This window comes from Mytilus edulis, chromosome 1 (assembly GCF_963676685.1).
Source record: "Mytilus edulis chromosome 1, xbMytEdul2.2, whole genome shotgun sequence".
NCBI lineage: Eukaryota > Metazoa > Mollusca > Bivalvia > Mytilida > Mytilidae > Mytilus > Mytilus edulis.
Genome location: NC_092344.1, coordinates 72,468,697 through 72,496,494, shown reverse-complemented (window position 1 = coordinate 72,496,494; position 27,798 = coordinate 72,468,697). Strand labels below are relative to the sequence as shown.

At 32.6% G+C, this 27,798-nt stretch overlaps 1 protein-coding gene across 1 annotated transcript in view; it reads left to right on the top strand.

The window, feature by feature from the left end:
* The first annotated feature begins 1,131 nt into the window (after positions 1-1,131).
* The window catches only part of LOC139488755 (uncharacterized), a 76,555-nt gene continuing 49,888 nt past the window's right edge, over positions 1,132-27,798 (top strand). Inside the window, exon 1 of the mRNA XM_071274628.1 lies at positions 1,132-1,224. The gene's annotated coding sequence lies outside the window, so the exon portion shown is untranslated. The remainder of the gene's footprint in view (positions 1,225-27,798) is intronic.

Here is a 27,798-nt window from a genome sequence, read left to right as displayed (position 1 = left end):
AAAACACAAACAATATACAGAATTAATTGCAGGATAAAGACAATAACTGTTTAGTGTCTTTAAATATCAGCTGTATTTGTACTCGGCTCGAAACAGGTGTAGTAGCTCGCTAAAAGCTCGCATACACCTTGTTTCCTAGCCTCGTACAAATACAGCTGATATTTAAAGACACTAAACAGTTATTGTCTATGTATATAGACAATAACTGTTTAGTGTCTTTAAATATCAGCTGTATTTGTACGAGGCTAGAAAACAGGTGTAGTAGCTCGCTAAAAGCTCGCATACATAACAGTTTAGTGTCTTTAAATATCAGCTGTATTTGTACGAGGCTAGGAAACAGGTGTAGTAGCTCGCTAAAAGTTCGCATACACTTTGCAAATGCCTCGCGATTGTTCCTTGTCAATCAAAATTACGGAATCTCATGAAACATATACAACAACCAAAAACAAAACAACAAAACAAAAAAAAACAAAAAAACAAAAAAACAAAAATAAAGCCTTCCGACACTGTTCATTTAATATGTGTCCATGCAAGCTAATATTGTGACTCACATCAGGTCATATCAAACTAGTGTTGTTGCTTTCAAATAGTGCATAGTGTTATCATCATACGAAATAAGCACACTTCTTCACTAAAAACACAAAGATAAAAAATACTGAAAAACTATTTATTTGTGTTCAATTTCAAATCTCGAAAAGGTTAATTATATTTATCCTTCCATACATGTAACAAAGTTGTATTGAATGGATTATGTTTATTTTAAAAGCTCTAGGAAGCACAGTTTTCTCATTTCGCTATGTTTCATTTCGTATGCCGTGAGAACGTTTTGGGTGTTCTCTATCACGTCCACGTTACTGATATTAAAACATGTCTTTTAACAAGATGACCAATCAAACTGCAAATAGAATATGAAAAACCAGTAATTATTCATGATATGTTTATTTAGATAACCATGCACTACGTTCTAGTAACGGTTCAAACTCATAGGCTTCGAGGATTATTTTCCCTAGCGTAGACTATTTGTCAAGATAGAAAAAAGCCGTCGGCTAGCGACGTTTGTCGACGTCACAGTCTTTACGGTAAATAAATATAGCGGTGGGAATGTGCATGCAGTCATTCCCTCTCACACTGCCACGAGGGTCGGACGGTCCTTCGTTGAGTAACCAGGATTTTTTTTTACTTATGACAGAACTACGTTTTTAAACTTGATTTTTCTGTGAAATTGTAAGTATCTTTCTATATAACAATTTATGATGAACTAGTCGAATACCATTTAAGGTAAGTCATTCACAGTAAAATCATTAATTTCCTTTACGCTGTGAACTTGTTACTATTTATTTTATGTAAAGTTTTCACTGTGAACTTGTTAGAGATCGCCAATGTGCATCCTTAGTTACAGATTGAAACTATCGTTACTATTTATATTATGTAAAGTTTTCACTGTGAACTTGTTAGAGATCGCCTATGTGCATCCTTAGTTACAGATTGAAACTATCGTTACTATTTATATTATGTAAAGTTTTCACTGTGATCTTGTTAGAGATCGCCTATGTGCATCCTTAGTTACAGATTGAAAATTATAGTAACTATTTATATTATTATTTAAGGTTTTCACTGTGAACTTGTTAGAGATCGCCTATGTGCATCCTTAGTTACAGATTGAAACTATCGTTACTATTTATATTATGTAAAGTTTTCACTGTGAACTTGTTAGAGATCGCCTATGTGCATCCTTAGTTACAGATTGAAACTATCGTTACTATTTATATTATGTAAAGTTTTCACTGTGAACTTGTTAGAGATCGCCTATGTGCATCCTTAGTTACAGATTGAAACTATCGTTACTATTTATATTATGTAAAGTTTTCACTGTGATCTTGTTAGAGATCACCTATGTGCATCCTTAGTTACAGATTGAAACTATCGTTACTATTTATATTATGTAAAGTTTTCACTGTGAACTTGTTAGAGATCGCCCATGTGCATCATTAGTTACAGATTGAAACTGTCGTTACTATTTATATTATGTAAAGTTTTCACTGTGATCTTGTTAGAGATCGCCTATGTGCATCCTTAGTTACAGATTGAAACTGTCGTTACTATTTATATTATGTAAAGTTTTCACTGTGAACTTGTTAGAGATCGCCTATGTGCATCCTTAGTTACAGATTGAAACTGTCGTTACTATTTATATTATGTAAAGTTTTCACTGTGAACTTGTTAGAAATCACCCATGTGCATCATTAGTTACAGATTGAAACTATCGTTACTATTTATATTATGTAAAGTTTTCACTGTGAATTTGTTAGAAGTCGCCTATGTGCATCCTTAGTTACAGATTGAAAATTATAGTTACTATTTATATTATGTAAAGTTTTAACTGTGAACTTGTTAGAGATCGCCTATGTGCATCCTTAGTTACAGATTGAAAATTATAGTTACTATTTATATTATGTAAAGTTTTCACTGTGAATTTGCTAGAGGTCGCCTATGTGCATCCTTAGTTACAGATTGAAACTATCGTTACTATTTATATTATGTAAAGTTTTCACTGTGAACTTGTTAGAGATCGCCAATGTGCATCCTTAGTTACAGATTGAAACTATCGTTACTATTTATATTATGTAAAGTTTTCACTGTGAACTTGTTAGAGATCGCCAATGTGCATCCTTAGTTACAGATTGAAACTATCGTTACTATTTATATTATGTAAAGTTTTCACTGTGAACTTGTTAGAGATCGCCTATGTGCATCCTTAGTTACAGATTGAAACTATCGTTACTATTTATATTATGTAAAGTTTTCACTGTGATCTTGTTAGAGATCGCCTATGTGCATCCTTAGTTACAGATTGAAAATTATCGTTACTATTTATATTATGTAAAGTTTTCACTGTGAACTTGTTAGAGATCGCCGATGTGCATCCTTAGTTACAGATTGAAAATTATCGTTACTATCTATATTATGTAAAGTTTTCACTGTGAACTTGTTAGAGATCGCCTATGTGCATCCTTAGTTACAGATTGAAAATTATCGTTACTATCTATATTATGTAAAGTTTTCACTGTGAACTTGTTAGAGATCGCCTATGTGCATCCTTAGTTACAGATTGAAACTGTCGTTACTATTTATATTATGTAAAGTTTTCACTGTGAACTTGTTAGAAATCACCCATGTGCATCATTAGTTACAGATTGAAACTATCGTTACTATCTATATTATGTAAAGTTTTCACTGTGAATTTGTTAGAAGTCGCCTATGTGCATCCTTAGTTACAGATTGAAAATTATAGTTACTATTTATATTATGTAAAGTTTTAACTGTGAACTTGTTAGAGATCGCCTATGTGCATCCTGAGTTACAGATTGAAAATTAAAGTTACTATTTATATTATGTAAAGTTTTAACTGTGAACTTGTTAGAGGTCGCCTATGTGCATCCTTAGTTACAGATTGAAAATTATAGTTACTATTTATATTATGTAAAGTTTTAACTGTGAACTTGTTAGAGATCGCCTATGTGCATCCTTAGTTACAGATTGAAAATTATAGTTACTATTTATATTATGTAAAGTTTTCACTGTGAATTTGTTAGAGGTCGCCTATGTGCATCCTTAGTTACAGATTGAAAATTATAGTTACTATTTATATTATGTAAAGTTTTCACTGTGAATTTGTTAGAGGTCGCCTATGTGCATCCTTAGTTACAGATTGAAAATTATAGTTACTATTTATATTATGTAAAGTTTTAACTGTGAACTTGTTAGAGATCGCCTATGTGCATCCTTAGTTACAGATTGAAAATTATAGTTACTATTTATATTATGTAAAGTTTTCACTGTGAATTTGTTAGAGGTCGCCTATGTGCATCCCTAGTTACAGATTGAAAATTATAGTTACTATTTATATTATGTAAAGTTTTCACTGTGAATTTGTTAGAGGTCGCCTATGTGCATCCTTAGTTACAGATTGAAAATTATAGTTACTATTTATATTATGTAAAGTTTTCACTGTGAATTTGTTAGAGGTCGCCTATGTGCATCCTTAGTTACAGATTGAAAATTATAGTTACTATTTATATTATGTAAAGTTTTCACTGTGAATTTGTTAGAGATCGCCTATGTGCATCCTTAGTTACAGATTGAAAATTATAGTTACTATTTATATTATGTAAAGTTTTCACTGTGAATTTGTTAGAGGTCGCCTATGTGCATCCTTAGTTACAGATTGAAAATTATAGTTACTATTTATATTATGTAAAGTTTTCACTGTGAATTTGTTAGAGGTCGCCTATGTGCATCCTTAGTTACAGATTGAAAATTAAAGTTACTATTTATATTATGTAAAGTTTTCACTGTGAACTTGTTAGAGATCGCCTATGTGCATCCTTAGTTACAGATTGAAAATTAAAGTTACTATTTATATTATGTAAAGTTTTCACTGTGAACTTGTTAGAGATCGCCTATGTGCATCCTTAGTTACAGATTGAAACTATCGTTACTATCTATATTATGTAAAGTTTTCACTGTGAACTTGTTAGAGATCGCCTATGTGCATCCTTAGTTACAGATTGAAACTATCGTTACTATCTATATTATGTAAAGTTTTCACTGTGAACTTGTTAGAGATCCCCCATGTGCATCCTTAGTTACAGATTGAAAATTAAAGTTACTATTTATATTATGTAAAGTTTTCACTGTGAACTTGTTAGAGATCGCCTATGTGCATCCTTAGTTACAGATTGAAAATTATCGTTACTTTTTATATTATGTAAAGTTTTCACTGTGATCTTGTTAGAGATCGCCTATGTGCATCCTTAGTTACAGATTGAAAATTATCGTTACTATTTATATTATGTAAAGTTTTCACTGTGAACTTGTTAGAGATCCCCCATGTGCATCCTTAGTTACAGATTGAAAATTATCGTTACTATTTATATTATGTAAAGTTTTCACTGTGAACTTGATAGAGATCGCCCATGTGCATCCTTAGTTACAGATTGAAAATTATAGTTACTATTTATATTATGTAAAGTTTTCACTGTGAACTTGTTAGAGATCGCCAATGTGCATCCTTAGTTACAGATTGAAAATTATAGTTACTATTTATATTATGTAAAGTTTCCACTGTGAACTTGTTAGAGATCGCCCATGTGCATCCTTAGTTACAGATTGAAAATTATAGTTACTATTTATATTATGTAAAGTTTTCACTGTGAACTTGTTAGAGATCGCCGATGTGCATCCTTAGTTACAGATTGAAAATTATAGTTACTATTGATATTATGTAAAGTTTTCACTGTGAACTTGTTAGAGATCGCCGATGTGCATCCTTAGTTACAGATTGAAAATATCGTAACTATTTATTTTATGTAAAGTTTTCACTGTGAACTTGTTAGAGATCGCCCATGTGCATCCTTAGTTACAGATTGAAACTATCGTTACTATTTATATTATGTAAAGTTTTCACTGTGAACTTGTTAGAGATCGCCTATGTGCATCCTTAGTTACAGATTGAAACTATCGTTATACTATTTACATTATGTATAAGTTTTCATTGTGAACTTGTTAGAGATCGCCCATGTGCATCCTACAGTTACAGATTGAAACTATCGTTATACTATTTATATTATGTAAAGTTTTCACTGTGAACTTGTTAGAGATCGCCTATGTGCATCCTTAGTTACAGATTGAAAATTATCGTTACTATCAATATTATGTAAAGTTTTCACTGTGAACTTGTTAGAGATCGCCCATGTGCATCCTTAGTTACAGATTGAAAATTATCGTTATAATATCAATATTATGTAAAGTTTTCACTGTGAACTTGTTAGAGATCGCCTATGTGCATCCTTAGTTACAGATTGAAACTATCGTTACTATTTATATTATGTAAAGTTTTCACTGTGAACTTGTTAGAGATCGCCCATGTGCATCCTTAGTTACAGATTGAAAATTATAGTTACTATTTATATTATGTAAAGTTTTCACTGTGAACTTGTTAGAGATCGCCCATGTGCATCCTTAGTTACAGATTGAAAATTATAGTTACTATTTATATTATGTAAAGTTTTCACTGTGAATTTGTTAGAGATCGCCTATGTGCATCCTTAGTTACAGATTGAAAATTATAGTTACTATTTATATTATGTAAAGTTTTCACTGTGAACTTGTTAGAGATCGCCTATGTGCATCCTTAGTTACAGATTGAAACTGTCGTTACTATTTATATTATGTAAAGTTTTCACTGTGAACTTGTTAGAGATCGCCCATGTGCATCCTTAGTTACAGATTGTAAATTATAGTTACTATTTATATTATGTAAATTTTCCACTGTGAACTTGTTAGAGATCGCCCATGTACATCCTTAGTTACAGATTGTAAATTATAGTTACTATTTATATTATGTAAAGTTTTCACTGTGAACTTGTTAGAGATCGCCCATGTGCATCCTTAGTTACAGATTGAAAATTAAAGTTAATATTTATATTATGTAAAGTTTTCACTGTGAACTTGTTAGAGATCGCCCATGTGCATCCTTAGTTACAGATTGAAAATTATAGTTACTATTTATATTATGTAAAGTTTTCACTGTGAACTTGTTAGAGATCGCCCATGTTCATCCTTAGTTACAGATTGAAAATTAAAGTTATTATTTATATTATGTAAAGTTTTCACTGTGAACTTGTTAGAGATCGCCGATGTGCATCCTTAGTTACAGATTGAAAATTATCGTTACTATTTATATTATGTAAAGTTTTCACTGTGAACTTGTTAGAGATTGCCTATGTGCATCCTTAGTTACAGATTGAAGCTATCGTTACTATTTATATTATGTAAAGTTTTCACTGTGAACTTGTTAGAGATCGCCGATGTGCATCCTTAGTTACAGATTGAAAATTATAGTTACTATTTATATTATGTAAAGTTTTCACTGTGAACTTGTTAGAGATCGCCCATGTGCATCCTTAGTTACAGATTGAAAATTATAGTTACTATTTATATTATGTAAAGTTTTCACTGTGAACTTGTTAGAGATCGCCCATGTTCATCCTTAGTTACAGATTGAAAATTAAAGTTATTATTTATATTATGTAAAGTTTTCACTGTAAACTTGATAGAGATCGCCGATGTGCATCCTTAGTTACAGATTGAAAATTATCGTTACTATTTATATTATGTAAAGTTTTCACTGTGAACTTGTTAGAGATCGCCTATGTGCATCCTTAGTTACAGATTGAAAATTATCGTTACTATCAATATTATGTAAAGTTTTCACTGTGAACTTGTTAGAGATCGCCCATGTGCATCCTTAGTTACAGATTGAAAATTATCGTTATAATATCAATATTATGTAAAGTTTTCACTGTGAACTTGTTAGAGATCGCCTATGTGCATCCTTAGTTACAGATTGAAACTATCGTTACTATTTATATTATGTAAAGTTTTCACTGTGAACTTGTTAGAGATCGCCCATGTGCATCCTTAGTTACAGATTGAAAATTATAGTTACTATTTATATTATGTAAAGTTTTCACTGTGAACTTGTTAGAGATCGCCCATGTGCATCCTTAGTTACAGATTGAAAATTATAGTTACTATTTATATTATGTAAAGTTTTCACTGTGAATTTGTTAGAGATCGCCTATGTGCATCCTTAGTTACAGATTGAAAATTATAGTTACTATTTATATTATGTAAAGTTTTCACTGTGAACTTGTTAGAGATCGCCTATGTGCATCCTTAGTTACAGATTGAAACTGTCGTTACTATTTATATTATGTAAAGTTTTCACTGTGAACTTGTTAGAGATCGCCCATGTGCATCCTTAGTTACAGATTGTAAATTATAGTTACTATTTATATTATGTAAATTTTCCACTGTGAACTTGTTAGAGATCGCCCATGTACATCCTTAGTTACAGATTGTAAATTATAGTTACTATTTATATTATGTAAAGTTTTCACTGTGAACTTGTTAGAGATCGCCCATGTGCATCCTTAGTTACAGATTGAAAATTAAAGTTAATATTTATATTATGTAAAGTTTTCACTGTGAACTTGTTAGAGATCGCCCATGTGCATCCTTAGTTACAGATTGAAAATTATAGTTACTATTTATATTATGTAAAGTTTTCACTGTGAACTTGTTAGAGATCGCCCATGTTCATCCTTAGTTACAGATTGAAAATTAAAGTTATTATTTATATTATGTAAAGTTTTCACTGTGAACTTGTTAGAGATCGCCGATGTGCATCCTTAGTTACAGATTGAAAATTATCGTTACTATTTATATTATGTAAAGTTTTCACTGTGAACTTGTTAGAGATTGCCTATGTGCATCCTTAGTTACAGATTGAAGCTATCGTTACTATTTATATTATGTAAAGTTTTCACTGTGAACTTGTTAGAGATCGCCGATGTGCATCCTTAGTTACAGATTGAAAATTATAGTTACTATTTATATTATGTAAAGTTTTCACTGTGAACTTGTTAGAGATCGCCCATGTGCATCCTTAGTTACAGATTGAAAATTATAGTTACTATTTATATTATGTAAAGTTTTCACTGTGAACTTGTTAGAGATCGCCCATGTTCATCCTTAGTTACAGATTGAAAATTAAAGTTATTATTTATATTATGTAAAGTTTTCACTGTAAACTTGATAGAGATCGCCGATGTGCATCCTTAGTTACAGATTGAAAATTATCGTTACTATTTATATTATGTAAAGTTTTCACTGTGAACTTGTTAGAGATTGCCTATGTGCATCCTTAGTTACAGATTGAAGCTATCGTTACTATTTATATTATGTAAAGTTTTCACTGTGAACTTGTTAGAGATCGCCGATGTGCATCCTTAGTTACAGATTGAAAATTATAGTTACTATTTATATTATGTAAAGTTTTCACTGTGAATTTGTTAGCGATCCCCCATGTGCATCCTTAGTTACAGATTGAAAATTATAGTTACTATTTATATTATGTAAAGTTTTCACTGTGAACTTGTTAGAGATCCCCCATGTGCATCCTTAGTTACAGATTGAAAATTATAGTTACTATTTATATTATGTAAAGTTTTCACTGTGAACTTGTTAGAGATCCCCCATGTGCATCCTTAGTTACAGATTGAAAATTATCGTTACTATTTATATTATGTAAAGTTTCCACTGTGAACTTGTTAGAGATCCCCCATGTGCATCCTTAGTTACAGATTGAAAATTATCGTTACTATTTATATTATGTAAAGTTTTCACTGTGAACTTGTTAGAGATCGCCCATGTGCATCCTTAGTTACAGATTGAAAATTATCGTTACTATTTATATTATGTAAAGTTTCCACTGTGAACTTGTTAGAGATCCCCCATGTGCATCCTTAGTTACAGATTGAAAATTATCGTTACTATTTATATTATGTAAAGTTTCCACTGTGAACTTGTTAGAGATCCCCTATGTGCATCCTTAGTTACAGATTGAAAATAATCGTTACTATTTATATTATGTAAAGTTTTCACTGTGAACTTGTTAGAGATCGCCCATGTGCATCCTTAGTTACAGCTTGAAACTATCGTTTCTTTTTTGGAGTTTCACGATAATATACCATGTAAAAGTATGCGATCTTAATTTGTTAGAGATCCTTATAGTCACGGTAGTAAATTCACTATATTATACCATGTAAAGTGTGCACTGTGAATTTGTTAGAGATTCGTAGTTATAGTTGGAGATTCACGATATCATACAACGTAAAGTGTGCACTGTGAATTTGTTAGAGATCCTTATATATAGTAGGAGATTCACAGTATTATGCCATGTAAAGTGTGGAGTGTGAATTTGTTAGATATGTTTTGTACAGTTTGAGATTCACGATTTTATACTATATAAAGTGTCCAAAGAGAATTTGTTAGATATCTTTATCTACAGTTTGAGATTCACGATATTATACCATATAAAGTGTTTACTGTGAATTTGTTAGAAATGCTTTGTTATAGTAGGAGATTCACAGTATTATACCATGTTGAATATGCATTATGAATTTGTTAAAAAATCTTCATCTTCAGTTTGAAAGTCACAATAGTATACCATATAAAGTGTGCTATTTAAATTTGTTAAAAATCATTATATATATATTTATAGATTATCGTTGATCATCTCAACGAGATTGATTTTCTCGCTTGAGCTGGTACAGCGAAAGTTTGAAAAGCAATCGAGTTGAGATGACCAATGATAATCTGTTTATCGCTATTTTACCTATGACGACGTTGTCAATTTCATGTCAATTTCGTTAGCAACGCCACGTGGTCTCCTTAGTTTCTAGCGATAATTTTCCATCTCAAGCGAGAAGCATGATATGAAAATTATCACAAAAAAAGATCAAAAGAAAAATGCACAAAATAGCGATAAATATATATACAGTTTGAAATTCACGATATAATACCATATAAATCGTGCACCGTGAATTTGTTAAAGATCCTTATCTACAGTTTGAGATTCACGATATTATATCATGTAAAGTGTGCAATGTGAATTTGTTATAGATCATTTTCTCTATTGAGATTCACGATATTATACCACGTAAAGTGTGCACTGTGACCTTATTAGAGATCTTCATCTACAGTTTGAGATTCAATATTTTATACCATTTAAAGTGTGCACGGTGAATTTGTTAGAATCCTTATCTACAGTTTGAGATTCACGATATTATACCATGTAAAGTGTGCACTTTGAATTTGTTAGATATCCGTAGTTATAGAAGGAGATTCACGATATTATACCACTTAAAGTGTGCAATGTGAATTTATTGAGATTTTCATCTACAGTTTGAGATTCACGATATTATACAATATAAAGTGTTCACTGTGAATTTGTTTAGAGATCTTTTTCTACGGTTTGAGATTCACGATTTAATGCCATGTAAAGTGTGCACTGTGAATTTGTTATAGATCCGTAGTTATAGAAGGAGATTCACGATATTATACCATATAATGTGTGCACTATGAACTTGTTAGAGATCCTTAGTTATAGAAGGAGATTCACGATATTATACCACGTAAAGTGCGCAATGTGAATTTGTTAGAGATATTTATCTTCAGTTTCAGATTCACAATATTATACCATATACAGTGTGCTCTGTGAATTTGTTAGAGATCTTTATCTACAGTTTGAGACTCACGATAGCATACCATGTAAAGTGTGCACTGAATTTGTTAGAGATCCTTAGTTATAGAAGAAGATTCGTGATATCATACCACGTAAAGTGTGCAATGTGAATTTGTTAGAGATCTTTATCTACAGTTTGAGATTCTCGATAATATACCAACCGCGCTGAAGTACGTCCATTATTCATAGTTCATTATTCATTATTCAATAATGAATAATGAAATAGTTCATTATTCACTATTCAATATTGAAAAATGAATAATGAATAATGAAATGGTTTATGTTTCATTATTCAAATTGAAGCGGTGAATAGTGAAAAAAATATAAAAAAAATTGACCGTGACACTATAGCTATATTTTGATTCGCAATGACCATAAGAGGGTTTACGGACGACCTAAATGCCACAATATGCATAAAAAATGAGGAAATAAAAAAAAAAAAAAAAAGAAGATGTGGTATCATTGCCAATGAAACAAACATCCACAAAAGACCAAAATGACACAGACATCAACAACTATATTAAATAATATACCATGTAAAAATTGCACTGTGAATTTGTTAAAGATCCGTAGTTATAGAAGTAGATTCACGATATTATACCATATAAAGTGTCCAATGTGAATTGGTTAGAGATCTTTATCTACAGTTTGAGATTCACGATATTATACAATATAAAGTTTGCACTGTGAATTTGTTAGAGATCTTTATCTACAGTTTGAGATTCACGATATTATACCATGTAAAGTTTGCACTGTGAATTTGTTAGAGATCCGTAGTTATAGAAGTAGATTCACGATATTATACCATATAAAGTGTCCAATGTGAATTTGTTAGAGATCTTTATCTTCAGTTTCAGATTCACAATATTATACCATATACAGTGTGCTCTGTGAATTTGTTAGAGATCTTTATCTACAGTTTGAGACTCACGATAGCATACCATGTAAAGTGTGCACTGAATTTGTTAGAGATCCTTAGTTATAGAAGAAGATTCGTGATATCATACCACGTAAAGTGTGCAATGTGAATTTGTTAGAGATCTTTATCTACAGTTTGAGATTCTCGATAATATACCAACCGCGCTGAAGTACGTCCATTATTCATAGTTCATTATTCATTATTCAATAATGAATAATGAAATAGTTCATTATTCACTATTCAATATTGAAAAATGAATAATGAATAATGAAATGGTTTATGTTTCATTATTCAAATTGAAGCGGTGAATAGTGAAAAAAATATAAAAAAAATTGACCGTGACACTATAGCTATATTTTGATTCGCAATGACCATAAGAGGGTTTACGGACGACCTAAATGCCACAATATGCATAAAAAATGAGGAAATAAAAAAAAAAAAAAAAGAAGATGTGGTATCATTGCCAATGAAACAAACATCCACAAAAGACCAAAATGACACAGACATCAACAACTATATTAAATAATATACCATGTAAAAATTGCACTGTGAATTTGTTAAAGATCCGTAGTTATAGAAGTAGATTCACGATATTATACCATATAAAGTGTCCAATGTGAATTGGTTAGAGATCTTTATCTACAGTTTGAGATTCACGATATTATACAATATAAAGTTTGCACTGTGAATTTGTTAGAGATCTTTATCTACAGTTTGAGATTCACGATATTATACCATGTAAAGTTTGCACTGTGAATTTGTTAGAGATCCGTAGTTATAGAAGTAGATTCACGATATTATACCATATAAAGTGTCCAATGTGAATTTGTTAGAGATCTTTATCTACAGTTTGAGATTCACGATTTTATACCATATAAAGTGTGCAATGTGAATTTGTTAGAGATCTTTATCTACAGTTTGAGATTCTCGATATTATACTATGTAAAGTGTGCACAGTGAATTTGTTAGAGATTCGTAGTTATAGACGGAGATTCACGATGTTATACAACGTAAAGTGTGCAATGTGAATTTGTGACCTTGACCTCATTTTCATGGTTCAGTGGTCAAAGTTAAGTTTTTTAGTTTCGGTCTTTTTATCTAATACTGTATGCCATAGGTCAACTATATATTTGGTGTATGGAAATATTTTATGATCTTTATGTCAGTCGCGCAGGTTTCATTTGACCGTGACCTCATTTTCACGGTTCATTGCACAGTGTTAAGTTTTTGTGTTTTGGTCTATTTTTCTTAAACTATAAGTAATGGGTCAACTATGTATGTTGTATAGAAGCATTGTTAGCTGTACATGTCTGCCTGGCATGGTTCATCTGACCTTGACCTCATTTTCAAGGTTCATTGGTCTTTGTTTAGTTATCTTGGTTTATGTTAAGTTTATGTGACAGTTGTAATAAAGCTTAGCTTTATACTTAGGACTATTAACATTATATCAATGATTAGTATAGAAGGCGAGACATTTCAGCGTGTGCACTCTTGTTTTATCCATCTAATGAGTCGAACCTTTTTCAACTGATTTTTTTATAGTTCGTTCTTATGTTGTACTGTTATACCAATGCCCCGGTCAGGTTATGAGAGTTTTGGGGTCCCGCTAACATGTTTAACCCCGCCACATTATGTAAGTCATGGCCTGTTCTAAGTCAGGGGCCTGTAATTCGGTGGATGTCGTTTGTTTATTTGTTACATATTTGTTTTTCGTTTATTTTTTTATTCATCAATGAGGCCGTTAGTTTTCTCGTTTGAATTGTTTTACATTGTCATTTCGGGGCCTTTTATAGCTGACGGTGTCGTATAGGCTTTGCACATTGTTGAAGGCCGTATCGTGACCTATAGTTGTTAAATTTTGTGTCATTTTTGGTCTCTTGTGGAGAGTTGTCTTGTTGGTAATTATACACATCTTCTTTTTTTTATATTCTATTAAAGGAGGGCTGTTTACCTAACCTATAATGACTTCACGGTTCAGCTAGCAAGCAAGCTAACAAAATTTTTACCTTTACCTACACACTCAATGCAATAGGCTGTAAAGACTTTATAAAATACGAGGTTTATCTGTTTCTCGTACAGAGCGAAAGTGTATTTTAGTAAACATTGAAAACGAAAACAAATAAATGGACTTTGAAAGAAGCAATCACATAACTCTCGCAGTGAAAATCAATAGAAACCAAATAGAAAATTAAATTAAAACCAAATTCTTTGTACAAAACTTATAAAAGACGTGACAGTCACGAATACATGAGGTTTTGTTAAATGTTTTTGAATGCGCTTATCTGTTTGGTAAAGCATGCCAAGAAATCCTCGCTAAAAATTCCGGTTGACCTCCTGCGGCACCTATTAGTAGTTAAAGATTGGATGACATTCAACAAATTAATTTATGACCTGCATGTACGTGTCGCTTAGAACACGGCCATTAACTAAATGGTTAATAATAATCATCCATGTAATTTGCTCTATGGGATGTTTGTAAAATTTCAACGGAGGCAATTTCTTGGCATGACAACACAGCCTTCTAGCGATAAAATAATATGTTTGAAAGAACTATGCACTCGGCTACCTTGTTTTCTTCAAATCGTTTTTAAAACGTCTTGGTTTCTTCAATTTGAATAATAGAAAACAAAACTATATATCAAACGAAAACTGGATAAAGTGAGAAACAAGTTTCTTTCGTTAGTAAAAATTACTACTTCACTGCTTATTTCAGAGTTCGAACCCTACACGTGGTAGCTTGGTTCGACTCCAATCTTAAGTGACTAGGATTGACAGTTTCCCTGCCGAAGGTCAGTGGTTCTCTCCGGGCGTCTCAGTTTTCTACACTCAAAAACAGCTGGGCGCCATGAAATAGCACATAATGATAAAAGTGGCATTAAAGACCAACAATGAATACACCAATCATTGAACATCAGATCATAGTTTTGTTCAAACACGAATCTATTTATTTGAAATTGAACTTGACAATAGCATTATTTCCCGCATCGTATAACGATGAATCCGGATAACACTGTAATATGTGCTGCTGGACATGAAAAAGCTTAACCTTTAATAATTTTAAATAATAGAAAGATTACTAGATGAATTTTAAAGCAGAACTATTTAAAATTAATGTCCGATGTTTAAGGGGAAACCAATAATTAATAAGAAGATATTTAAGATTTTTAAGATTTCCAAGGATAAGGGAACATAAAAGGGTGCTGTCATTAAAGGTTGGTGTGTCCATCATATTACATATGTGGCAATCTTTTGTTTAAGTTTTATAGCAAATTAAACTTTTCAAAGTTATTCAAGTTTCATTCCTAACTTTCAGACGACACCTTATAATGTAGAATATCTATTTTAAATAGAAAAGGGTGTTTTCTATGTCAAAAGATTGCAAAATTTTTGAGAATGAATAGAGCTGTCCCTATTCGAATGCAGCATTCGTTAACCTAGTAGACATGTCTTTGATAAGCAATATTTTGAACCACTGACAGGGTCTTTAACGATCCAATGCGCAAAAATGACAAAATTAAAGACAGAGTATTGTCCCTGCTAACCTGAAGAGTGTAGGTTTCAGCTCGAGAGTTCCCAGTGAAGACATTTTTTTTTTTTTTTTTCAGTTAAAAAAAATTGAGGTACAGAAAATCAGATCATTTCGTCTTTTTCTATTTAGTTCTTTGAGTCGCTTTTTTGCTTTTCTTTACCTTAGTATGCATGACATGAAACTTTAAATTCATGTTCTAAAACAATATTTACGTGTGCATTGTGCTTCAATATGAAAATATGGGATAAACGTCAATGATACAGCCACCTAGTGACAGAAACAACCAAAAGACATGCATGCGCTCGGTTTGACGGTAAACCAGATATATGCGAGATAGCCCCACGGGAGAAAGGAAGAAAGAACCTTCACAATTTGCCTTACAATTGTTTTTCCCTTTCTTTTTTTTTAAAATAAATAATTAAAAAAAACTTTCTAAAGTAGAGTTCCTAAGATAAAAATATTCCCTGTGGAAGAACCCGCCCCCCCCCCTTTTTTTCGTCCTCTCCGATTTTAACTCTCAAATTAAGCTTTCCAATCTAATTAAAATTAAAACCTTGCTTTCTAACCGATCTATCCTTGTACTGGACCGGCAACTTTCTTCATTTAATAAGAAAATATACAGTTGCGTTATAAAACATGCATGTTGTCTGCCTGGAGTCCCCGCCCGAAAAGAAAGAAATAGCCTAACTCCAAGATACAATATTCCTGCATCACGTGATTTTTGCCACGTGGAGCTTACATTAGAATGACTACCGAATATGGAAAGTGAAACTACAATTCAAAACATAAAGTCCAAAGGCACATGGATGAAAAAGATTTTTTTTTTGGCAAAGGGTGCCGGGGTAATCTTCTCTTTGTTCATAATATACATGAAATATTTGCCACTGCCCCTTGTCTGCTCTATAAATTCTCACCCTGAGTTTTCTATCTGTTACTGACGACACAGCCTTCTAGCGATAAAATAATATGTTTGAAAGAACTATGCACTCGGCTACCTTGTTTTCTTCAAATCGTTTTTAAAACGTCTTGGTTTCTTCAATTTGAATAATAGAAAACAAAACTATATATCAAACGAAAACTGGATAAAGTGAGAAACAAGTTTTTTTCGTTAGTAAAAATTACTACTTCACTGCTTATTCAAGAGTTCGAACCCCACACGTGGTAGCTTGGTTCGACTCCAATCTTAAGTGACTAGGATTGACAGTTTCCCTGCCGAAGGTCAGTGGTTCTCTCCGGGCGACTCAGCTTTCTACACTCAAAAAACAGCTGGGCGCCATCAAATAGCACATAATGATAAAAGTGGCATTAAAGACCAACAATGAATACACCAATCATTGTACATCAGATCATAGTTTTGTTCAAACACGAATCTATTTATTTGAAATTGAACTTGACAATAGCATTATTTCCCGCATCGTATAACGATGAATCCGGATAACACTGTAATATGTGCTGCTGGACATGAAAAAGCTTAACCTTTAATAATTTTAAATAATAGAAAGATTACTAGATGAATTTTAAAGCAGAACTATTTAAAATTAATGTCCGATGTTTAATGGGAAACCAATAATTAATAAGAAGATATTTAAGATTTCCAAGGATAAGGGAACATAAAAGGGTGCTGTCATTAAAGGTTGGTGTGTCCATCATATTACATATGTGGCAACCTTTTGTTTAAGTTTTATAGCAAATTAAACTTTTCAAAGTTAATCAAGTTTCATTCCTAACTTAAAGACGACACCTTATAATGTAGAATATCTATTTTAAATAGAAAAGGGTGTTTTCTATGTCAAAAGATTGCAAAATTTTTGAGAATGAATAGAGCTGTCCCTATTCGAATGCAGCATTCGTTAACTTAGAAGACATGTCTTTGATAAGCAATATTTTGAACCACTGACAGGGTCTTTAACGATCCAATGCGCAAAAATGACAAAATTAAAGACAGAGTATTGTCCATGCTAACCTGAAGAGTGTAGGTTTCAGCTCGAGAGTTCCCAGTGAAGACATTTTTTTTTTTCAGTTAAAAAAAATTGAGGTACAGAAAATCAGATCATTTCGTCTTTTTCTATTTAGTTCTTTGAGTCGCTTTTTTGCTTTTCTTTACCTTAGTATGCATGACATGAAACTTTAAATTCATGTTCTAAAACAATATTTACGTGTGCATTGTGCTTCAATATGAAAATATGGGATAAACGTCAATGATACAGCCACCTAGTGACAGAAACAACCAAAAGATATGCATGCGCTCGGTTTGACGGTAAACCAGATATATGCGAGATAGCCCCACGGGAGAAAGGAAGAAAGAACCTTCACAATTTGCCTTACAATTGTTTTTCCCTTTCTTTTTTTTTTAAACAAATAATTAAAAAAAACTTTCTAAAGTAGAGTTCCTAAGATAAAAATATTCCCTGTGGAAGAACCCGCCCCCCCCCCCTTTTTTTCGTCCTCTCCGATTTTAACTCTCAAATTAAGCTTTCCAATCTAATTAAAATTAAAACCTTGCTTTCTAACCGATCTATCCTTGTACTGGACCGGCAACTTTCTTCATTTAATAAGAAAATATACAGTTGCGTTATAAAACATGCATGTTGTCTGCCTGGAGTCCCCGCCCGAAAAGAAAGAAATAGCCTTACTCCAAGATACAATATTCCTGCATCACGTGATTTTTGCCACGTGGAGCTTACATTAGAATGAATACCGAATATGGAAAGTGAAACTACATTCAAAACATAAAGTCCAAAGGCACATGGATGAAAAAGATTTTTTTTTTGGCAAAGGGTGCCGGGGTAATCTTCTCTTTGTTCATAATATACATGAAATATTTGCCACTGCCCCTTGTCTGCTCTATAAATTCTTACCCCGAGTTTTCTATCTGTTACTGACGACACAGCCTTCTAGCGATAAAATAATATGTTTGAAAGAACTATGCACTCGGCTACCTTGTTTTCTTCAAATCGTTTTTAAAACGTCTTGGTTTCTTCAATTTGAATAATAGAAAACAAAACTATATATCAAACGAAAACTGGATAAAGTGAGAAACAAGTTTCTTTCGTTAGTAAAAATTACTACTTCACTGCTTATTTCAGAGTTCGAACCCTACACGTGGTAGCTTGGTTCGACTCCAATCTTAAGTGACTAGGATTGACAGTTTCCCTGCCGAAGGTCAGTGGTTCTCTCCGGGCGTCTCAGTTTTCTACACTCAAAAACAGCTGGGCGCCATGAAATAGCACATAATGATAAAAGTGGCATTAAAGACCAACAATGAATACACCAATCATTGAACATCAGATCATAGTTTTGTTCAAACACGAATCTATTTATTTGAAATTGAACTTGACAATAGCATTATTTCCCGCATCGTATAACGATGAATCCGGATAACACTGTAATATGTGCTGCTGGACATGAAAAAGCTTAACCTTTAATAATTTTAAATAATAGAAAGATTACTAGATGAATTTTAAAGCAGAACTATTTAAAATTAATGTCCGATGTTTAAGGGGAAACCAATAATTAATAAGAAGATATTTAAGATTTTTAAGATTTCCAAGGATAAGGGAACATAAAAGGGTGCTGTCATTAAAGGTTGGTGTGTCCATCATATTACATATGTGGCAATCTTTTGTTTAAGTTTTATAGCAAATTAAACTTTTCAAAGTTATTCAAGTTTCATTCCTAACTTTCAGACGACACCTTATAATGTAGAATATCTATTTTAAATAGAAAAGGGTGTTTTCTATGTCAAAAGATTGCAAAATTTTTGAGAATGAATAGAGCTGTCCCTATTCGAATGCAGCATTCGTTAACCTAGTAGACATGTCTTTGATAAGCAATATTTTGAACCACTGACAGGGTCTTTAACGATCCAATGCGCAAAAATGACAAAATTAAAGACAGAGTATTGTCCCTGCTAACCTGAAGAGTGTAGGTTTCAGCTCGAGAGTTCCCAGTGAAGACATTTTTTTTTTTTTTTTTCAGTTAAAAAAAATTGAGGTACAGAAAATCAGATCATTTCGTCTTTTTCTATTTAGTTCTTTGAGTCGCTTTTTTGCTTTTCTTTACCTTAGTATGCATGACATGAAACTTTAAATTCATGTTCTAAAACAATATTTACGTGTGCATTGTGCTTCAATATGAAAATATGGGATAAACGTCAATGATACAGCCACCTAGTGACAGAAACAACCAAAAGACATGCATGCGCTCGGTTTGACGGTAAACCAGATATATGCGAGATAGCCCCACGGGAGAAAGGAAGAAAGAACCTTCACAATTTGCCTTACAATTGTTTTTCCCTTTCTTTTTTTTTAAAATAAATAATTAAAAAAAACTTTCTAAAGTAGAGTTCCTAAGATAAAAATATTCCCTGTGGAAGAACCCGCCCCCCCCCCTTTTTTTCGTCCTCTCCGATTTTAACTCTCAAATTAAGCTTTCCAATCTAATTAAAATTAAAACCTTGCTTTCTAACCGATCTATCCTTGTACTGGACCGGCAACTTTCTTCATTTAATAAGAAAATATACAGTTGCGTTATAAAACATGCATGTTGTCTGCCTGGAGTCCCCGCCCGAAAAGAAAGAAATAGCCTAACTCCAAGATACAATATTCCTGCATCACGTGATTTTTGCCACGTGGAGCTTACATTAGAATGACTACCGAATATGGAAAGTGAAACTACAATTCAAAACATAAAGTCCAAAGGCACATGGATGAAAAAGATTTTTTTTTTGGCAAAGGGTGCCGGGGTAATCTTCTCTTTGTTCATAATATACATGAAATATTTGCCACTGCCCCTTGTCTGCTCTATAAATTCTCACCCTGAGTTTTCTATCTGTTACTGACGACACAGCCTTCTAGCGATAAAATAATATGTTTGAAAGAACTATGCACTCGGCTACCTTGTTTTCTTCAAATCGTTTTTAAAACGTCTTGGTTTCTTCAATTTGAATAATAGAAAACAAAACTATATATCAAACGAAAACTGGATAAAGTGAGAAACAAGTTTTTTTCGTTAGTAAAAATTACTACTTCACTGCTTATTCAAGAGTTCGAACCCCACACGTGGTAGCTTGGTTCGACTCCAATCTTAAGTGACTAGGATTGACAGTTTCCCTGCCGAAGGTCAGTGGTTCTCTCCGGGCGACTCAGCTTTCTACACTCAAAAAACAGCTGGGCGCCATCAAATAGCACATAATGATAAAAGTGGCATTAAAGACCAACAATGAATACACCAATCATTGTACATCAGATCATAGTTTTGTTCAAACACGAATCTATTTATTTGAAATTGAACTTGACAATAGCATTATTTCCCGCATCGTATAACGATGAATCCGGATAACACTGTAATATGTGCTGCTGGACATGAAAAAGCTTAACCTTTAATAATTTTAAATAATAGAAAGATTACTAGATGAATTTTAAAGCAGAACTATTTAAAATTAATGTCCGATGTTTAATGGGAAACCAATAATTAATAAGAAGATATTTAAGATTTCCAAGGATAAGGGAACATAAAAGGGTGCTGTCATTAAAGGTTGGTGTGTCCATCATATTACATATGTGGCAACCTTTTGTTTAAGTTTTATAGCAAATTAAACTTTTCAAAGTTAATCAAGTTTCATTCCTAACTTAAAGACGACACCTTATAATGTAGAATATCTATTTTAAATAGAAAAGGGTGTTTTCTATGTCAAAAGATTGCAAAATTTTTGAGAATGAATAGAGCTGTCCCTATTCGAATGCAGCATTCGTTAACTTAGAAGACATGTCTTTGATAAGCAATATTTTGAACCACTGACAGGGTCTTTAACGATCCAATGCGCAAAAATGACAAAATTAAAGACAGAGTATTGTCCATGCTAACCTGAAGAGTGTAGGTTTCAGCTCGAGAGTTCCCAGTGAAGACATTTTTTTTTTTCAGTTAAAAAAAATTGAGGTACAGAAAATCAGATCATTTCGTCTTTTTCTATTTAGTTCTTTGAGTCGCTTTTTTGCTTTTCTTTACCTTAGTATGCATGACATGAAACTTTAAATTCATGTTCTAAAACAATATTTACGTGTGCATTGTGCTTCAATATGAAAATATGGGATAAACGTCAATGATACAGCCACCTAGTGACAGAAACAACCAAAAGATATGCATGCGCTCGGTTTGACGGTAAACCAGATATATGCGAGATAGCCCCACGGGAGAAAGGAAGAAAGAACCTTCACAATTTGCCTTACAATTGTTTTTCCCTTTCTTTTTTTTTTAAACAAATAATTAAAAAAAACTTTCTAAAGTAGAGTTCCTAAGATAAAAATATTCCCTGTGGAAGAACCCGCCCCCCCCCCCCCCTTTTTTTCGTCCTCTCCGATTTTAACTCTCAAATTAAGCTTTCCAATCTAATTAAAATTAAAACCTTGCTTTCTAACCGATCTATCCTTGTACTGGACCGGCAACTTTCTTCATTTAATAAGAAAATATACAGTTGCGTTATAAAACATGCATGTTGTCTGCCTGGAGTCCCCGCCCGAAAAGAAAGAAATAGCCTTACTCCAAGATACAATATTCCTGCATCACGTGATTTTTGCCACGTGGAGCTTACATTAGAATGAATACCGAATATGGAAAGTGAAACTACATTCAAAACATAAAGTCCAAAGGCACATGGATGAAAAAGATTTTTTTTTTGGCAAAGGGTGCCGGGGTAATCTTCTCTTTGTTCATAATATACATGAAATATTTGCCACTGCCCCTTGTCTGCTCTATAAATTCTTACCCCGAGTTTTCTATCTGTTACTGACGACACAGCCTTCTAGCGATAAAATAATATGTTTGAAAGAACTATGCACTCGGCTACCTTGTTTTCTTCAAATCGTTTTTAAAACGTCTTGGTTTCTTCAATTTGAATAATAGAAAACAAAACTATATATCAAACGAAAACTGGATAAAGTGAGAAACAAGTTTTTTTCGTTAGTAAAAATTACTACTTCACTGCTTATTCAAGAGTTCGAACCCCACACGTGGTAGCTTGGTTCGACTCCAATCTTAAGTGACTAGGATTGACATTTTCCCTGCCGAAGGTCAGTGGTTCTCTCCGGGCGTCTCAGCTTTCTACACTCAAAAAACAGCTGGGCGCCATGAAATAGCAAATAATGCTAAAAGTGGCATTAAAGACCAACAATGAATACACCAATCATTGTACATCAGATCATAGTTTTGTTCAAACACGAATCTATTTATTTGAAATTGAACTTGACAATAGCATTATTTCCCGCATCGTATAACGATGAATCCGGATAACACTGTAATATGTGCTGCTGGACATGAAAAAGCTTAAGGTAGCACTCCACAGTTAGGTGTGTAGTTTCGCATTTTGGCCCCTGTGGATTTTTCAAATATGAGAGCTAGTGTGCAATAAAATTCATTTTTGGATAGCTGAGTATTAAAATAGCCTTTGTATTGGGTTTATATGAACATCAAGATTATGTAATGTATGTAATATAGGCTGTTTTCTGTATGACAGTCCGTATTTGCATGTCCCTACCATACATTGGTCCGGCAATTATTGTAATGTTTTTTTCCAACTTTTTATCGCACGAACTTTGTGATTGGATTTTACGAAAAAATGAGGCGAAAGACACCCATTTTTTATTTGATCATTAGGAAGATTAATGAAAACAGTTTCTAAAAAGGTATCACTCAAAGGCATTGAAATTCTAGTTTGATCCAAATTTTGGGGGGATATGTGACATGTCCACCCCCCTTTTTACAATATTTTATGGTAAATAAATGCAGAATGTTGCCATGGATACACATAAAAGGAATTAATTTTCACTCTTTTAACTTTTGAAAATTAAATCTATGGAATATACTGATTACATACCTATGCACATGTACAACACAAACAGTTAGGTTAATGTATTAGAAATCCAGGAATAGGAGATGATAAAACATTTTGTGGCTCATTTTTAATTTTATTTTCTAACTGTGGAGTGCTACCTAACCTTTAATAATTTTAAATAATAGAAAGATTACTAGATGAATTTTAAAGCAGAACTATTCAAAATTAATGTCCGATGTTTAAGGGGAAACCAATAATTAAAAAGAAGATATTTAAGATTTTTAAGATTTCCAAAGATAAGGGAACATAAAAGGGTACTGTCATTAAAGGTTGGTGTGTCCATCATATCACATATGTGGCAACCTTTTGTTTAAGTTTTATTATAACAAATTAAACTTTTCAAAGTTATTCAGGTTCCATTCCTAACTTAAAGTCGACACCTTATAATGTAGAATATCTACTTTAAATAGAAAAGGGTGTTTTCTATGTCAAAAGATTGCAAAATTTTTGAGAATGAATAGAGCTGTCCCTATTCGAATGCAGCATTCGTTAACTTAGTAGACATGTCTTTGATAAGCAATATTTTGAACCACTGACAGGGTCTTTAACGATCCAATGCGCAAAAATGACAAAATTAAAGACAGAGTATTGTCCCTGCTAACCTGAAGAGTGTAGGTTTCAGCTCGAGAGTTCCCAGTGAAGACATTTTTTTTTTTTTTTTTCAGTTAAAAAAAATTGAGGTACAGAAAATCAGATCATTTCGTCTTTTTCTATTTAGTTCTTTGAGTCGCTTTTTTGCTTTTCTTTACCTTAGTATGCATGACATGAAACTTTAAATTCATGTTCTAAAACAATATTTACGTGTGCATTGTGCTTCAATATGAAAATATGGGATAGACGTCAATGATACAGCCACCTAGTGACAGAAACAACCAAAAGACATGCATGCGCTCGGTTTGACGATAAACCAGATATGTGCGAGATAGCCCCACGGGAGAAAGGAAGAAAGAACCTTCACAATTTGCCTTACAATTGTTTTTCCCTTTCTTTTTTTTTTAAATAAATAATTTAAAAAAACTTTTTAATGTAGAGTTCCTAAGATAAAAATATTCCCTGTGGAAGAACCCGCTCCCCCCCCCCTTTTTTTTCGTCCTCTCCGATTTTAACTCTCAAATTAAGCTTTCCAATCTAATTAAAATTAAAACCTTGCTTTCTAACCGATCTATCCTTGTACTGGACCGGCAACTTTCTTCATTTAATAAGAAAATATACAGTTGCGTTATAAAACATGCATGTTGTCTGCCTGGAGTCCCCGCCCGAAAAGAAAGAAATAGCCTAACTCCAAGATACAATATTCCTGCATCACGTGATTTTTGCCACGTGGAGCTTACATTAGAATGAATACCGAATATGGAAAGTGAAACTACAATTCAAAACATAAAGTCCAAAGGCACATGGATGAAAAAGATTTTTTTTTTTGGCAAAGGGTGCCGGGGTAATCTTCTCTGTGTTCATAATATACATGAAATATTTGCCACTGCCCCTTGTCTGCTCTATAAATTCTTACCCTGAGTTTTCTATCTGTTACTGACGACACAGCCTTCTAGCGATAAAATAATATGTTTGAAAGAACTATGCACTCGGCTACCTTGTTTTCTTCAAATCGTTTTTAAAACGTCTTGGTTTCTTCAACTTGAATAATAGAAAACAAAACTATATATCAAACGAAAACTGGATAAAGTGAGAAACAAGTTTCTTTCGTTAGTAAAAATTACTACTTCACTGCTTATTTCAGAGTTCGAACCCTACACGTGGTAGCTTGGTTCGACTCCAATCTGAAGTGACTAGGATTGACAGTTTCCCTGCCGAAGGTCAGTGGTTCTCTCCGGGCGTCTCAGCTTTCTACACTCAAAAACAGCTGGGCGCCATGAAATAGCAAATAATGCTAAAAGTGGCATTAAAGACCAACAATGAATACACCAATCATTGTACATCAGATCAAAGTTTTGTTCAAACACGAATCTATTTATTTGAAATTGAACTTGACAATAGCATTTTTTCCCGCATCGTATAACGATGAATCCGGATAACACTGTAATATGTGCTGCTGGACATGAAAAAGCTTAACCTTTAATAATTTTAAATAATAGAAAGATTACTAGATGAATTTTAAAGCAGAACTATTCAAAATTAATGTCCGATGTTTAAGGGGAAACCAATAATTAAAAAGAAGATATTTAAGATTTTTAAGATTTCCAAAGATAAGGGAACATAAAAGGGTACTGTCATTAAAGGTTGGTGTGTCATTCATATCACATATGTGGCAACCTTTTGTTTAAGTTTTATTATAACAAATTAAACTTTTCAAAGTTATTCAAGTTCCATTCCTAACTTAAAGTCGACACCTTATAATGTAGAATATCTATTTTAAATAGAAAAGGGTGTTTTCTATGTCAAAAGATTGCAAAATTTTTGAGAATGAATAGAGCTGTCCCTATTCGAATGCAGCATTCGTTAACTTAGTAGACATGTCTTTGATAAGCAATATTTTGAACCACTGACAGGGTCTTTAACGATCCAATGCGCAAAAATGACAAAATTAAAGACAGAGTATTGTCCCTGCTAACCTGAAGAGTGTAGGTTTCAGCTCGAGAGTTCCCAGTGAAGACATTTTTTTTTTTTTTTTTTCAGTTAAAAAAAATTGAGGTACAGAAAATCAGATCATTTCGTCTTTTTCTATTTAGTTCTTTGAGTCGCTTTTTTGCTTTTCTTTACCTTAGTATGCATGACATGAAACTTTAAATTCATGTTCTAAAACAATATTTACGTGTGCATTGTGCTTCAATATGAAAATATGGGATAGACGTCAATGATACAGCCACCTAGTGACAGAAACAACCAAAAGACATGCATGCGCTCGGTTTGACGATAAACCAGATATATGCGAGATAGCCCCACGGGAGAAAGCAGGGCCGTAGCGTAATGGAGGCAAATGAGGCAAATGCCTCACTTTTGAAACGACGATCAAACTTTAGAAGTGTCATTTTTTTTAATTTCATGTATTTTACATTATCAATATGCGAGTTTCGAGTTTCAAACTATCTACCGGCACACTACATACAGTGTTTCCAATCTGCAGCAGCTATTTTGAATATAATTATTTTACCATAGCGGTGACGGTAAAACAAAATAAGTGTCCCGATTACAAATCAAAATACAAAAATTGAAACAAATCTTATTTATGTCGTTACAAAACTGGTTGAAGACGGGTTCTTTAAGAGAAAAAAAAGTTGAAACACCCCCAATAAGTATGCTGGCTTATAACTTTCTTGGTTTATTTTTGAATCTACCAATGTTTACACACTGAAAAACAAACATGCCGCAAATGCAAATCGATAAAATAATTCATTGACCAAAAAATATAAGGATTATTTATAATTGATTTAAACAAAATCATGAAGCGCCTTTTATATGGAAGTCTTTAACGTATAAAGCAATTCATGATTTTTATTTATCTTTAATAAAAGCAAGGATTTGTATTTCTATACAAATCCTTGATAAAAGTATGAACTATATTTTTGGTATTGTTTGAAAATATATTTTTTTTATTATTATTATTATTAGCATTGTTTGGTTGTATGCTAGCGTGTTCCATTGATTCTATTGTGGTAGGCCGTGGGTTCGAACCCCGAACGGTGGGTTAGACCAATGACTTAAAAATTGGTAGAATAATGTGTCCAAATAGGTGGACATGTCTTCCAGCGGAATGTTTACATGTTTACAGATAACTTGTGACATTAGAACGTCAAACATCTGGTTAAGTAACAATGTTGGTCTAGTCTTCTCTGTACATATTCTTATGGTTAATGATTATGTATAATAAATGTATCTTAATTGATGCTTATAATATGTTCTGGTCTTTTAGAAGCTTATAACTTGCTGTTGGAGATAAATATATATATATATATACATCAGAACGTGTGTTGAAGCTTTTTAATAGTACGGGTTACAGGAGAATCGGAAAGTTTTGGTTTACCAACAGAGATTAACTTTAATATTGAAACTCGTTTTCTTACTTACTAGGCTAGCTAATAAAAAAAACGCATTTCTGTTATATTTTTTTTTTTATTATAGATATTAATGCTGAAATAAGCTTCTTCCGTTTCATGCATCCGAACCCCCCTAAAAAAAAGGGCCCAAAAATTTTTCGCCTCGTTCCGCTCGGCGAAATGCCTCACTTTAAAAAGACATGCGCTACGGCCTTGGAAAGGAAGAAAGAACCTTCACAATTTGCCTTACAATTGTTTTTCCCTTTCTTTTTTTTTAAATAAATAATTTTAAAAAACTTTTTAATGTAGAGTTCCTAAGAT